Source organism: Micromys minutus, assembly GCF_963924665.1.
Source record: "Micromys minutus genome assembly, chromosome: 8".
Lineage (NCBI taxonomy): Eukaryota > Metazoa > Chordata > Mammalia > Rodentia > Muridae > Micromys > Micromys minutus.
Genome location: NC_137977.1, coordinates 72,051,823 through 72,068,663, shown reverse-complemented (window position 1 = coordinate 72,068,663; position 16,841 = coordinate 72,051,823).

The following is a 16,841-nucleotide window of genomic DNA, read 5'->3' as shown; positions in this document are numbered from 1 at the left end:
GTGTGTGTGTGTGTGCGCATGTGTGTGTGTACAGTGGTTTATTATATAAACGGTTAGATGGAAATATGACTGGAGGTGGTGGTTATGGTTAAATGTTCATATTTCTCTCCAAATACATACATAATCAAAGTAATATTGAAGGGCTTATGTGATCGGGCAACACCTTCATGAGTAGGTTTAGTGCCTTTATTGCAGAGACCTCAGAGAACTGTCTTGTCTCTTTTCCCGATGGGAAGATATTTAAAAGGGGCCATCTGTAAAACAGGGGCCTGAGCTCACATTGCATTCTGGAGTTCCTGACATATTGAGTGAAGATTTCTCATTTTTAAGAATTTCAAGAAATGAGTTTCTGTTGTTTCCAAGCCACTTAGACTAAGGCAATTTTGGTGACAAGTTAAGTGGCCTATGATGGTATATTGCTGTACATAATTTCTTCAAATTTTTTTCCTTATAGAAGTATAGGCTTCAGTTATCTTTCTTTTGACTTTATAATTTCCCTTCATCTGCACTTTTCCTTAGGATCCTAAGTTGAGCTTTTACGCACTCCACCATGAAATTGCTACTTGGCTGAACTCATTCTTTTTTGGCCTATGCATACACAGCTGGGGAGAGTAGTACCTAAAGTGTCAAGGTTTAACAAATCCTTTCTCTTGCATGCTTTCAACGCCATAGCCATAGACAGCTGTGGGGCAGTGGACTGTGTTAGGAAACTTGGTAATGTTGTTTGGATTGGAAGCCCAGGAACTCAGAAAGGCCAGTAGTAGAAGCGTCACCTGCTTCTGATCAGACCCCTGTTGCTCGACCACACTGTCTACATAGCACCATGACCATACATAGATCAGAACAGAGTTCTACATGCTAATGAAGTATTTAGAGGCCCTGAGGGTTTATCAAATAACTTCCCTTCCAAAACATTCTTTCCTGCAAAAGTTATTTAATCTCTGGTCCACCCCTAAAGTATTGTATGCATCCATTTTCCATGATGAGCTATCAATAACTGTCTTTTGTCAATGAGAACCTCCAAGGGAGGCATGGAGGAAGTCTTCGTCTACAGAGCTGCCTATGTCTCCCACAGAAGGCCCCTTCTACCATTGTTTAAACCATGTAACATGTCTAAATGGTAGCTTTATTCATGATTATGTATTGGAGAGGAGAAGAAATTTCTTTTCTAAAATAAATCTTCATTTATTCTTTCAGAATTCCATATAAACATATAAAATGTACTTATTCACTCTCCCCCATTCTTCTCAAATTCATCCTGGCTCCCTCTTTTCACTTTTACACCCCAAGTTCCATGTAATATTTTCCATTTTTTAATGACACTGGATATACTTGAGGATAGGACCATTGGCTGGGACATGAGTAACCTACCAAGGATTACACTCTTGAAGAAAACTCTTTCTCTTCTTCAGCATCTATCAAATGTCAGTTGTTTCTCAGGTAGGAGAGTAGATTGTGGGCCACTCCTCTATCAACGTTGAATGTTTACCAGTTTCATTCTGTGCCAGTCTTGTGCAGACAATCACATGGTTGTGAATTCATGACTGCAGCAGCACTGTCATGAGACACTTTGCCTCATTCTCTCTAACTTCTGGATTTTAAAATCTTTCTAGACACTTTTCCATCATGTTCCTGATCACTGAAGGAGAGTGTATGATATGGATGCTCCATTTCTTCTATTTATCTCTGATCAAGCCATAGACACTTCTCTGTGTGATAGCCCGTTGTGAGTATTACAATGTATTTATCACTGTACATTGTAAAAGGATAAGAAGCATTCTTAAAAATGAACTGTTTAGGTACATCTCTAGGTTTTGTGTACATCAGCAAGTTTATAACATCTTCCTCCACCACACCCCTGGTAATTTGATATAACCAACATTTCTAGTTATTTGACACAAGTTTCATTTCATAGGAAATATAAAGATGATCATGATGGAGAATAGATCAGTTTTTATTGAAGCCCATAGTCTTTGGTGGGGATAAACACCAACATTTTCCCTACAACCAACTGAGAGATTGATTAGGAGGGATTAGAGTAGTCTTTACTTAGTTAAAAGTGCAACAAATGAACGTAAATCTCTTAACAATGAAGTTTTATTTGGAAAATTGTGATTCTATGTTGGTGATCCCAAATCAATCATTGACCTTAGAGTTCAAGTGATAACGGAGTCTCTAAACTATGATGTAAGAATGTTCCCTCAATTTTTCCATCTTAACACTGTGGATATATTTTGAGAGTCACTGATATGGTGTCCTGTTTTTTGTGTGTGATTTTTTTTTAATTTTAGAAAATACTCCTGTCAGTTTGCCTATCATAGTTTTCTTTATTAATGATCGATGTGGAATGGCTAAATTTGCCACTCCAGGCCAGGTTGTCCTAGGTTGTACAAAGAAGCAAGCTGAGAAAATTATGGGGAGCAGGCCACAGAGCAGTGTTCATTCATGGTCTCGACTTCACTTTCTGCTTCTAGTTGCTGTCCTGATTTTTCTTCATGATAGACTATAAGCTATGAGCTAAGATTAACCTTTTCCTTCCCAAGTTGATTTGGCCATGGTATTTAATCATGGCAGTCAACAAACAAACAAACAAACAAACAAACAAACAAACAAACAAACACATCAGGAGAATATGAAATAAAAAGTTCAGTTTCAGCATTCATTATAAGCTTCCATGGTACCTGTATTCAGGTTCAATTAAAAAAGACATATTCTAGTATTATTATAAAAGCACCATGCCATTTTGTTCTATTGACAGTGTCCTTTGCCTTACAGAAGCTTGGCAATTTTATGAGGTCCCATTTTTAAATTCTTTTTTAAATGCTTTTATTGAATATTTGTGTATTTACATTTCAAATGTTATATCCCACTTTCCCTCTCCCATCCTCCCTGTCCTTGCTTCTATGAAAATGTTCCCACTCCCAACCACTTACTCCAACCTCATTACCCTGGCATTTCCCTATACTGGGGAAATGAGTCTTCACAGGACCAAAAGCTTCTTCTATTGATGCCAGACAATGCTATCTTCTGTCATATATGAAGTTGTAGCTATGGGTCCATCCTTGTGTACTCACTGGTTGGTGTTTTAGTCCCTGGGAACTCTGGGGGATTTGGTTGGTTGATATTGTTGTTTTCATCATGGATGGCAAACCATTTCACTTCTTTATTTCTTTCTCTAGCTCCTCATTTGGAGTCCCTTTGCTTAGTCCAGTGGTTCAATCTTCTTTGGCAGTTCCTCAGAAAATTGAACATAGTACTACCTGAGGACCCAGCTACACCACTCCTGTGCATATACCCAAAAGATGCCCTACCATGCCACAGGGGCATGTGTTTCACTATGTGGTCTTATTTGTGATAGCAAGAAACTGGAAACAACACAGATGTTCCACAACAGAAAAATGGATACAGAAAATGTGGTACCTTTACACAATGGAGTACTATTCAGCTATTAAAAACTATGACGGTATAAAATTCTTAGGCAAATGAATGGGACTAGAAAATATCTTCCTGAGTGAGGCAACCCAGTCACAAAACAGCACATATGTCAACTTTCACTGATAAGTGTATATTAGCCCAAAAGCTCAGAATACCCAAGATACAATTCACAGACCACATAAAACTGAAGAAGTAAGACCAAAGTGCAGATACTTCATTCTTTCTTAGAAGGGAAAACAAAATACTCATGGGAGGAAATACAGGGACAAAGTGTGGAACAGGAACTGAAGAAAAGGTCATCCAGGACTGTCTCACTTGGGGATCCATCTCATATGTAGTCACCAAACCCAAGTCACTATTGCTGATTCATTTGTTGATTCTTGATCTTAGAGCATAAACCATTGGTATTCTGTTCAGAAAAACTTTTCTTGTGCCCATGTGTTCAAGGCTTTTCCCCACTTTCTCTTCTATTAGTTTGAGTGTATCTGGTTTTATGTGGAGGCCCTTCATCCACTTAGACTTGACGTTTGTACAAGAAGATAAGATTTGCATTTTTCTACATGCTGACCTCCAGTTGAACCAGTACCATTTGTTGAAAATGCTGTCTTTTTTTTAACTGGATGGTTTTAGCTACTCTGTCAAAGATCAACTGACAATAGATGTGAGGATTCACTTTTTTGTCTTAAATTCTATTTAATTGATCTACCTGCCTGTTTCTGTCCCAATACCATGCAGATTTTATCACAGCTGCTCTGTAAGACAGCTTGAGGTCAGGGATGGTGATTCCTGCAGAATTTCCTTTATTGTTGAGAATAGTTTTCCATATCCTGTTCTGTTTTATTTCAAATGAATTTGCAAATTGCTCTTTCTAACTTTATAAAGAATTGAGTTGGAATTTTGATGAGGATTGGATTAAATTTGTAGATTGCTTATGGCAAGATGGCCATTTTTACTATATTAATCCTGCCAATCCATGAGCATGGGAGATCTTTCCATCTTCTGAAATCTTTGATTTCTTCTTCAGAGACTTGAAGTTCTTGTCATACAGATCTTTCACTTGCTTGGTAAGAGACACACCAAGGTATTTTATATTATTTGTGACTACTGTGAGGGGTGTCATTTCTCTAATTTCAGTTTTTCTCTGTTTATCCTTTGAATAGAGGAAGGCTACTGTTGAGTTAACTTTATATCTAGCCACTTTGCTGAAGTTGTTTATCAGGTTTAGGAGTTCCCTGGTTGAATTTTTGGGGTCACTTAAGTGCACTATCATAACTTCTGCAAATAGTGATAGCTTGACTTCTTCCTTTCCAACCCTCATCCTGTTGACTCCCTTTGTTGTCTAATTGCTCTGGCCAGGACTTTGAGTACTATATTGAATTGGTAGAGAAAGAGTTTGTTAATATAGTGGACTACATTGGTGGATTTCCATATATTTAACCATCCCTGCATCCTTGGGATGAAGCCTACTTGATCATGATGGATGATTGTTTAGATGTATCTTTGGATTTAGTTTTCATTTAGTATTTTTACATTGATATTCAGAAGTGAAATTGGTCTGCAGTTCTTGTTCTTGTTGGGTCTTTTTGTGGTGTATGTATAAGAGTAATTGCGGCGTCATAGAACAAATTTGGTGTTGTTCCTTTGTTTCTATTTTGTGGAATAGTTTGAAGAGTATTGGTATTAGGTTTTATTTGAAGATCTGATAGAATTTTGTACTTAAACCATCTGGTGGTCCTTTTTTTTTTCTTTTTCTTTTTTTTTTTTTTTTGAGACTTAATGACTGCTTCTGTTTCTTAGCGGTTATGAGACTGTTTAAATGATTTATCTGATCCTGATTTAACTTTGGCATCTGGTATCTGTCTAGAAAATTGTCCATTTCATCCAGATTTTTCATTTTTGTTGAGTATAGGCTTTTGTAGTAGGATCTGATGATTTTTGTACATTTTTAAAAATTTTTATTTTTACACTCAAGATTTTATTTCCCTTCTGGTCCACCCTCCTACTGTTCTTCATCCCATACCTTCTCCCCATCACCTCTGTCTTCATGAGAATGTCCCCTCCTTACTCACCCTTCTAGTCCTCTAAACTCCCAGGGGTCTCCAGTCTCTTGTGGGTTAGGTGCATCTTCTTTGACTGAACCCAGACCTGACAACCCTCTGTTATATATGTATCAGGGGCCTCTTATCAACTGGTATATGTTGCCTGGTTGGTGATCCAGTCTCTGAGAGATCTCAGGGATCCAGGTTAATTGAGACCACTGGTCCTATTACAGGTTTGCCCTCCTCCTCAGCTTCCTCCAGCTTTTCTCTAATTCAACCATAGGAGTCAGCAGCTTCTGTTGATTGGTGTGTACAATATCTGAATCTGACTCTTTCAGTTGCTTGTTGGGTTCTTTAGAGGGAAGCCATGATAGATCTGTTTTCATAAGTGCTCCATAGCCTCAGTAATGATGTTCAGCCTTGAGGCCTCCCCTTGAGCTAGACCCCCTTTTGGGTCTCTTCCTGGATCTTCTTTTCCTCACGTTCTTTTCTATTTTCATCCCTGATGTTCTTTTAGACTGGAACATTTATGAATCATAGTTTTCACTGTGGGATAGTAACCCCATCCCTCACTTAATGCCTTGTCTTTCTGTTGGAGATGGGCTCTACAAGTTCCCTCTCCCCACTGTAAGGCATTTCATCTAGGGTCTCCCCCTTTGAGTCCTGAGGGTCTCTCACTTCCCAGGTCTCAGTGTATTGTGGAGAATCCCCCCCAACATCCTACCTCTCAAGGTCATCTGTTTCCATTCATTCTGCTGGCCCTCAGGGTTTAGTCCCTTTTATCACCCAATACCAGATCATGTTCCTCTCCCCCACCATCCCTTTTCCCTCCCAGGTCCCGCCCTTTCTCTCCTCTTGTGATTGTTTTCTTCTCCCTCACAAGTGGGACTAAAGCATACTAATTTGGGCCCTTCAGCTTGTTGACCTTTTTGAGTTCTGTGGACTATATTCTGGGTATTTTGTAGGGTTTTTTATTTTTATTTTTTGACTAATATCTACCTATTAGTGAGTACATACCATGCATGTCCTTTTGGGTCTGAGTTACATCACTCAGGAGGATATTTTCTACTTCCATCTATTTGCCTGCAAAAGTCAAGATGTCCTTGTTCTTAATGGTTGAGTAGTATTTCGTTGTAAATGAGTCACATTTTCTATATCCATTCTTCTGTTATGGCACATCTGCATTGTCTCCAGCTTCTTGCTATCATAAAGAAGGCCACTGTGAACATAGTGAAACATGTGCCCCTGTGGCATGGTGGGGCATCTTTTGAATGTATTCCCAAAAGTGGTATTACTTGATCTTTAGGTAGATTTATTTCAAAATTTTTGAGAAACCTCCAAATTGATTTTCAGAGTGACTGTACTAGTTTGCAATCCCACCAACAATGGAAAAGTCACATTGAAGCATTTTTGAACATATGTTACCTGCTAGTTCATTACTCTGTGGTTACTTAACAAAGAATGTTGTGTCAGATTATGTGGTAATATAAAAGCATAGTCTTCCCAGTTCTTCTTCAGGTTTTAAAAAGCAGAATTGCCTTATCATACTCCATTGAGACTGCAATGAATCCTGTATACATTTATTGGTCACTGAATAGTGTTACCATGGAACCATAAAGAAAATGGATTTCTTAGTTTTAATGTTTTAAAATAGAGAGGTTTTCAGTTTGTTGTAGACATAACAGCTTTGCTAGAAAATGTTGTTTTGGACTCAAGGGACAGGCTCATCTTGGAGAGTAAAATAAAATTGTTCTTTACCAAATATTATAAGTTGAGAGAATTGGGAATATTAAAAATGATGCTGGAAAATTCTCAGATTATAGAGAATAGGTATTGTATAACTCAAAACTCAGGAGTTAATTTGGTCTTTCTTTTTGCATTTTTTTTTGTTAGAGCTATATCTGTGCAAACTGCAGTTTCAAGTGAAAGGACTGTGTGGGAAGGAATTATGGGACAAAAAAAAAGACATATGCATACATGCCATATATTACACATTGTTTTTCACTAAGTGCACAATATACCTTTGAAAGCTTCATGAGGTGGTCAATGGCAAGGCAGAAGCAGCAGGTTAGATGTCCATGAGTATATCTGGCTGGATAATCAGCCAGTCTGATCTGGAGATCCAAGGTTTCATCTTAGATCTTAGATTGTGTCTCATAGTTAAGCGAGGAGCTAGATTTTATTGTTGTTTGTTTGTCTGCCCGTATCATTTCAGCATAGTAGACATAGAATAATTTTATGTTTAGGTAAAGAGAGATAAAGACCTCCTAGTTGCCTATGACCCAGTGCAGAGAGAGGAAGTAGGTAGGTGTAGATGTTGTTGAGGTACTTGATTTTTTTCTTGGGAAGTAATGGGATCTTGGGAGAATAGAGAGCCCAGTGGAACTATGGACTTTGGGATCTACTGGATAAGAGAAAAAGGAGAAATATCAGAAAAAATGTCAGAAAGGCATGGGTTTAAAACCCAACAGTTGCGTCTTGCCATGTTATTCTTGCCAATTTCTATATTTAAATTACTGCTGTTACCCAGGAAACAACCCGAATTTATTTGTGATGGAAACAGAAATGTTCACATGCTCACTTATTTACTGACAGTAGCATATGTGTTATAATAGTCTTGGAGCTGTGAATCCTCAATAAGACCTTACATCAGAAAATTTTAAACCAATGAATACTCTATGCACCAAATAAAGTCCCCGTGAATTTAGTCTCAAATTTCTTGACACAAAGGGAGGTTGCTGGAGAAAGAAGTGTTCATTTGGTAAGTCACAGGACAAACTGGATGGTTAGATTCTCTAGCTAGACAAATTTCCTTTTATCTGGTTTATACAAATAGTGAATTTCACATTAAGAAGAGGCTTAGAAGCAATTGCTCTCCTAGTTAAGCAGCAAAATTAGTAGTCAGTATTTCTTGGTGTTAAAGTGTGTCTGTGATTTTCTTGGTACCTGTAGTATTTCAGAATTTGGCTCCTGGACACAACTTCCCCTTGGAATATGTTTATCTGTCCTGTTGAAGTCCTTTCTATAAGATGCAGAATTTGTATATGACTTTTACACATCTTTCTATATTTCTCATAACACATCTGTAGGCTACAAATAAAACTTACTTGAATATAGAATCTATGGAAATATTTACTTTGTTGTGAAGATCAGAAATAATAAGAAAAAAATCTGTACATGTTCAGTATTGGTGTAGTTTTGTTCAACCTCTGCTTTGTTTAATTTGTTAGATATGAGACTTGTTAATACAGACTCTATTGATATATTATGAAGGAACTTACTCTTTGACAGTATATACCATGCTTGTCAGGTCAGGGCTTACTTGAATTGCATGCCATTTCACTGAGAACCACACAAAGGTAGGGTGGAAGAAAAAAGTTCTGTCTTTGTTTTCAGATAGTAGTTTGTGTCTGGAATAACAGCTGATTTCAGCATAACACTCATATTTTTGCTTCTTACCTCTGACAGAACAGCAGTATTTTCAGAAGAACAATCTGTCAGATAAGCCTTAGTGGCAGCTGAGGCACTGTCCACAGGCCACGGACAAATTATAAACAGAAGCATAGGAAGTCTCTTAAGAAAATGTGTCTCTAACACTGCATATGAGAGACTCTCCTTTTAGCCCATAATTTTTTCTGGGCTATTTCATTATGTCTTGTGGAAACCTTAATACTGAGGGCTCAATAAAAACTCATTTGTTTTGGTTCCCTGTTGTGAATCTATCTTATGTCTGAGAGTTATTTTCTCAATTAGGCCTTTAAACATGAATATATTGCAGAGCTTAAGCACAACCACATTAGGCTTTTCATTTAATACAGTTTTCAGCATGTATGATTCATGACAGATATTTTATATTTGCCATTTTCCCCTAAAAGTCTAGGGAATTGTTATGCAAGTTATAAGTGATATGTCTGCAAGAGCAAAACAATATGGCATTAAACAGCTCAAAATCATTTGAGGAGAGCCCCACTCTCTTTATTTTGCACACAACTTAGCCAAGATTCTTGCTTTCCCTGGGAACAAGTGAAATACAATACCCAAATAGAATCATAGGTTGTTAATGTGAACATTTGTTCTTTCATAAATTCCCTCAAAAGTACAAGAAGTAACACTGGACCAAAGGTTAGAAATGAAAAGTTCTAAGCCTGGATCTACTGAGTTTATTTGGTTAACCTCAGGTAACTCACGACTTCCTTGAAGCCAAATTTTCTTCTTCAAACATGTAAGTTTATATCTACTCAACATTTTTCTAAGTTGTGAAAACTCAAAGACAAAGCATTATTTACCGTGTCAATGTCTTTCCCACCCCCCAGCTGATACTACAGTTCGGATAAGTTCACTTAAGCTGCCTATTTTTCTATAAAGCTTAATTGTCTGGAGATCTCAAAATTTATATAGGGTATTGCTATTGTCTTTGTCTGCATTCCAGAAAGTTAAGACCTAATTGCTAAAGATACCACTCATTTTGGAGACAGAGCTTAGAAAAACTAATTTGGATACAACGTAGAAATCTTCCTTATATCCCCAGGAAATATCTCTCATACTATTGGAAGGCACTATGTAAGAAGCCAAAGGAAAGATCATCAAGACACCAATTGTTCAATCACAGTATCTATAAATCACAATGACCAGCATGGTAATGTATTTCAAAAAGTGCAATAGTGGCACACATTTTCTGAGGATAACCAACTGCCATCTTATTAGACTTAAGACCTGCTCAAAAGGAGAAAATTCATACCTGACACAGTAATGCCCATGTCAGCCGAGGCCATGGAACCAAAAGCAGAATCCACTACTGCCACTCTCCTGCACGAACACAGCTCTTTTATATCACAGAAAAGTGTAATTTTCACCCCCCATCAAAGAGGATTCTTTTTAAAAAATAGAAGACAGATACCATTAAAGCCATAACCAGTCAACTGATTCTTGATTGACACTCCCCAATTAATATGTTTCTACACAACCCATATTTAATGCTCAGTGAACATTGTGGAGTTGGGGGGTGGGGGAGACTATAAGAGCCAGAGGATCAGGATATTTTCTGAAGGATACTGTCTTTTTTTAAAGGCATAAAGGATACAAAGAGAAAGAGGGTATGGGGGAGAATAGATATGGGAAATGTCAGAGGAGAAAGGTCAAAATACGTTGTATAAAATTTTCAGAGAATGGAAATTGTACATGATTAAAAGTTATGTGATAGTTTTATCTGGTGCATCAAATATGATCCAATTGTCAAAATAGCCCAAGTTGTCAAACTTGGTGAAGTATGCATGTATTAATTCCTACAGTAAATATTTTATTATCCAAGATTTAATAAATTTTGAAGATAAAATTGATGAATTCATTTATCAGCTTGGTGGTAGAGTTATCTCGGAGCTGTACCTTTGAGAATGAAATTAGGAGATTTCATTTTGTGACTTTATTTTTTGAATTGAGATTTTCTCCTGTGTGTGTGTGTGTGTGTGTGTGTGTGTTGACTACTTCTCTCTGTGAAAGTTCTTAAACTTTTTTTATTTATTGTTTCAGTAAACGAGATTTACCTGATAAAAGGGAAGAGCTAGATCAGTAGCTTCACAGACTCCCAGTGATGTTCTTCTGACGTGTGCTGCCCCAGTTCTGTAAACGAGAAGCTCGGCCATCTCAGTTCTCTGTCTAAGCAGTACCAGCTGTCTTCTCTTTCCAACACTGCAGAGATGCTTTGAAGTGACTTCTGAATTGTTGGCAACACGAGTGCAGAATGATGTGAAGACCATAATAGCTGGGAAAGGTTATCTGGCCTCACATAATTGACTACGGCAATAGAAAATATTGTCTGCTCTGTTAGGTAATGAAGCAGGTATTGCTTTCTTTCCTGTTTGAAAGGGAACAAAGCAAACACAATTGCCTTTGTTGTTAAGTTTCCAGGTTAAAAGTCGAAAATCTGGGTTGTAAAGAATGCCTTTACCGGCTGTGTTTGGAAAATTGTCATTCAATTCTGTTGTACAGACAATATGTTTTCAGCCTAATGAATCCTGCACGTTTCCCACCAACTATTTAGTAGAGGGCAAAGGGGGTCCTAAGACAGAAACCTGCCATTTAAAAGTGTTTACCTCCACATAACAGTCAAGTAAAATCAATCTCTCTCTCTCTCTCTCTCTCTCTCTCTCTCTCTCTCTCTCTCTCTCTCTCTCTCTAACACACACACACACACACACACACACACACACACACAGCTCAAGGGAGGATGTTTAACTATCTTAGATTTTTCTTTTCTTGCTAAAGAAATATTCAAAAAGACTCACAATCCAGCGTTACAGAGCAGAGCAGAGATTGCCTGTGTTGATCCCATCCAGAGTGCTTAGGTCTAGAAGCAAATTTTTAGTGAAAAAAATTTTCTTTGTTCTTGTTGCCATTACATTTGAAATCAAAGGTTAAGTTAGACTTAATCTTGCTTTTACTTTGTGTGGTCTCAGGGCTATTTTCTGGAGTCTGACAGGCATCTAGGGAAATGGCTGTGAAAGAACCAGCTTTGTTCTCTCCATATTCATTACCCTACCTTTAAAAATGAATGTGACAAGACACCCTTAAACAACAAGGCCATTATAGGAACTCCTCTGAGGAGCTTTAATAATTCAAGCCTTAGTCAAGCAGTTTTTGTAAGACAAAACCACTCTGGTGCACTTTAGAAACACACATAGAGGCAGCATAAAAATTTACTTTTATATGTATATGTTAAACCAAGAAAACAAAATCAAATTCAATCTAAGCTGAAAGGTAATAGGTACTATCACGGTTTACAAAGGTAAAGAACAATAAAAACGCCCTCTTTCCTGGGCATTAAACAGGTAATGCAAATAAGTCTCCAAAGAGCAGCATTAAATATTTATTGATGAGTACACGCACACTCCCGAATTACACAGGGCCATGACAATGATTAAATGTGTGGTGGCCATGAAGGGAGATGCTGAGGTTTTAAGGTACAAGGTATTGATTAACTGATGAATCTCAACAGTTTGTTTCCTGCCGTTACTTCCAACATAGGGAGAGATGAAAATAACATGAATATTTGAAGACTCCTTTTCATGTAAAAATGGAGCTAGTGAGCTAAATAAATGATAATTTTTCTTGTTTCATTCATAGATGTGAGTATTGTACAGTTAATTGATCCATTTGAAGTGAGACATTATAAGTGCAGAATGTGATTATTAAGAAATTCCAATGAAAAATGAAGATGGCTTTTAGGTGGACTTCAAAACTATTCACATTATTTTGCTTTCATCTGACATCTCTATGTCAAATAAAGTACTCCCTGAGGTTGGCCCAGAGGTAGTATTCCAGAGTCAAATGGATAGGGATCTTAAGCTAAACAGAAAAATAGGAAATAAGTTATACATTTCAAACTCATTTAGTGGTATTTTTGACTACAGAGCTCCTGCATAGTTAGGTGCTATGTCGATTGTATCAGATCTTAGTCACTGTTATCACCAGCTATCCTGTTCTCTATTGCTTAGAACATAAGATATGATTTTGAATATAGTTATACCAATGCAAACAGACACTTAAGAAGGCAGTTGTGTCCACAGGGTCAGAACATGCTGTAAGTGAAAGGAGGTCAGAACTCAAAGGCGATTAAGACAAGTTTCCCATCCCAGTTTTTAGTTCACTCTGCATGGCATGCTTCAGTGTGTGCTGACATTTTTACTGGCCAGCAATGGCACAGGAGCAAAAGGGCCACTAGTACCTCAATCTGTGAATTCTGTTTGGTGTTCCTGGAAAAATAAAGCAGAGTCAAGTGTCAAAGGGAACACCAAAAGTTGAGTTGTGGGGTCAAATATTATCAGGTAGAAATTTGTTTGTGATACACCATTTCTTCTTTTAGATTTATTTATTATAATTATTTTATTTATGTGTATGTGGATATCTGTGTTCATGGCCTATAGAGACTGGAAGAAGACAATGGATCCCCTAGAGGTGGAATGCAGGTGGAATACAATACCCAGTGTGGGTTCTGAGAAACAAACTCTGGTCCTCTGCAAGATCAGCAAACATTCTTAACTACAGTACTATTTCCCAGTGCTGTACCTAAAGTGCCAACTATCTCTTTAAAAGGCATCTAGAGAATATCATCCTTAGTGAGGTAACCCAGTCACAAAAGAACAGACATAATATGCAGTCACTGATAATGGGATACTAACCCCAGAAAGCTCTGAACACCCCAGAAACAACTCACAGACTGTGTGAAGTTCAAGAAAAAAAAAGAAAGAAAGAAAAAAAGAAAAAGAAAAGAAAAAACCATTATGCTCAATCCTTACACACCAAGAAAACTTTGACTAGTTCCGGGTTACATCCTGTTTTATATGTACTTTATGCTCATTGTAACTAGTAAGACCTTAATGCACACTATCAAACCTTTGAGAAAAAAAGCCAAGCACTGACAAAAATGTATTCATATACTTTTATGCAAAAATGCTTAAAATTTGTACATTTATCTTTGTTTTTTAAAATAAAGTTGTTCAAAAAATAAAATAAAATGAAAAAAAGGCATAGCCAATTATTTGTGATTATAATATATGACTAATATATAATAGTATAGGCAACATAATAAGGTGTATAATAAGCCATACACTTGAAGATATATTTTGTGGTAAATAAGGAAATGTTAAGAAAATTTTTAGAAGTGTGTATTAATGACAAAATAATATTTCACTGTGGCATTTTTATGCACGCATATGATATATTCTATCATCTTCACCTTCATAATCAACAGGTGTGCAGGTATCTCTACTGTACTGACTTTGGTTTGATCTTGTATACACCTAGGATAGAAGAGCTGGATAAAATGGTAGTTCTATTTAGTTTTATCCTTCACAAAGTATCTAAAGCATGTATTACAGTCCTCAGACTTCATGGAGTATGTAATGTATATGTATCTGTTTTCATCTCTACACCCTGCAGTATTGCTACATAGTTCCAGAGTTACCTTCTCTCTTTCTGTGTCTTATGATCTTGTATCTCTTTTACGATACTACTCTTGTACGGTGAGGCAATGATTCAATAAAGATTACTTAAAATATAGACAGTAGAATGCCATGACAGTGGTTCTGGTAACCAGTGGATAACTACAAAGTGACTGATGAGTGATAATTGTATATATATAATAATTGTATTACATATATAATGCAAATACATTAAACAAAAAAATTACTGTTATTCATACCTGAGGCAGGATAGAAACGAGAGAGTTCATTATTCTCTTCAAAATGAAGCACAGTTTAGGTGCATCACTTCTATATTTCTGGAAATCTACATTTAATATATTCAGACTGTGGTTAACTACAGATAATTCAGATCATGGGACCAAAACTGAATGGGGAGGAGGCATTACTCTGTTTATTTGAGAACATATCATCAGGAATCTGTATTTCAAGTCAGTGATTATCAATATATGACCCGGTTTGATTTGTCTAAATTCCTTAATATTTTCATCTTTTGTCTTTGACCTGATATTGAGGTAAATCTTAGACATAGTAGCATTTGTTTAAACATTTTCATCTACATTACAAGGGCAATTTTTGTTTAAAAATAATACATCTCCAGTATTTCTATGGCTGAAAATAAGCAACAATTCCTTAACATCAAAACAATGATTCCGGACTTCAGGACACAGAGCAGAGCCTGGCCCAACTGCCAGCCGGAAAGTCGGCTGGTACAGGCTGAGCAACTGGTGAGTGGGAGACCTAGGCTGCGGGGGAGCAGAGGGATCTCTGCGGAGTGCACACGGAAAGGGCACCCCCTGCCCTGACCTGCCCTGTCCTCCCCGATCCAGTGACCGGGAACAGATCTTAGGAATTTCTGTTCCCACCCTGAGAAGACTTCAGGACACAGAACAGAGCCTGGCCCAACAGCCAGCCGGAAAGGTGGCTCGGAGAGGCTAAGCATCTGTGACCAGGAACAGATCTTAGGAACTTCTGTTCCCACCCGGAGGCAACTTCAGTACGCAGAGCGGAGCCTGGCCCAGCTGCCACCCGGAACCTGGGCTGCCAGGGAGTAGAGAGATCTCTGCGGAGTGCACACGGAAAGTGTACCAGGGACACAGACCAGATACAAGGGAAAGGCAAGAACATATCACTGACAACAAAATGGCAAGAGGAAAGAAAAAGAGTATATCCCAAGAAAACCAAGACAATCTAGCAACACCAGAACCCAGCTCTCCGATAGTAGCAAACATCGGAATTCCAAACACTCCAGAGAAAGAAGACACAGACCTGAAATCATGCCTCAAGACGCTGATAGAGTTACTTAAACAAGAAAGGGAGGAAAAGCAAAAAGATTCAGAAGCTTTTAAAGAAGAAACAAGAAAAACACTCAAAGAACTCAAAGAACGAGACGAAAACAGAACCAAAGAAATAAAGGAATGGAAGAGGGAAATTAAAACAGAAATTGACACAATAAAGAAAGCGCTAAAAGAGATAACCCTAGAGTCAGAACACCAAAAAAAGAAATCAGGAGTCACAGAAGCAAGCATTTCCAACAGATTACAAGAGATCGAGGAGAGAATCTCGGGGGCAGAAGACAACATTGCAAACATAGACAAAACAGCCAGAGAAGATGCAAAAAACAAAAAACAATGATTCCTCGATCTCATCAGCTATTGGTAATTTCTTTTACGCATGGTTCAGAAACCGCAGACCTAGGGGAGATAATTTTTCTTTTTTGTAATAATCACTGCTGCTAGTAAAGATGATGACTTTTGGGGTGTAGCAATTCACTTGGTGCAAATACCCCTGATGGTTCTTAGTCCAGGTTCAGAGAGTTTAATTTTCATAAAAAACAAGAGCCTCTTCTTAGTTGTTTTCTTCAGACCAAGGAGGCTTTTGAGGCATTGGCCTCTCTTTACGAATGTCACAAAAGAAGCTCGACTGTCTAAATAAACAGTAAACCTAAGTGTCCAGTGACATTTAATCTGAGTGCTCACCGTTTCTGTGGTGACCACAGCTCCAGTGGATCTTCCGTGCGCTCTTTCATCTATCTTGTCAGAAATCTCAGTTTGACCTTTCCTTTCCCCACGATCTATACTTATCGTAGAATTCTAAAAGTATTTTTGGCAATCAAGATTCTCTTCTGATCATTGTGTGAAAAAAAGAAACATTTATGATCTTGAAAAAGCATATGTTAACTTCCTTTGAATTCTTTAGATCAGCTAAAAGATAAATTTGCCATTTTAGAGTATAACGTTGAAAAGATTTGTCTTCAAAGCAGACCCAGGCAGTAGTGCTTTTTTATCTTAGGGAATTTATATTTTTTTAAAGGAAACAGCAACCAAATTTGAAAACTGGAGGGCAGTCAATGGATCAACGTTTCAAAGAACCATGTCTCAAAAAATAGAGC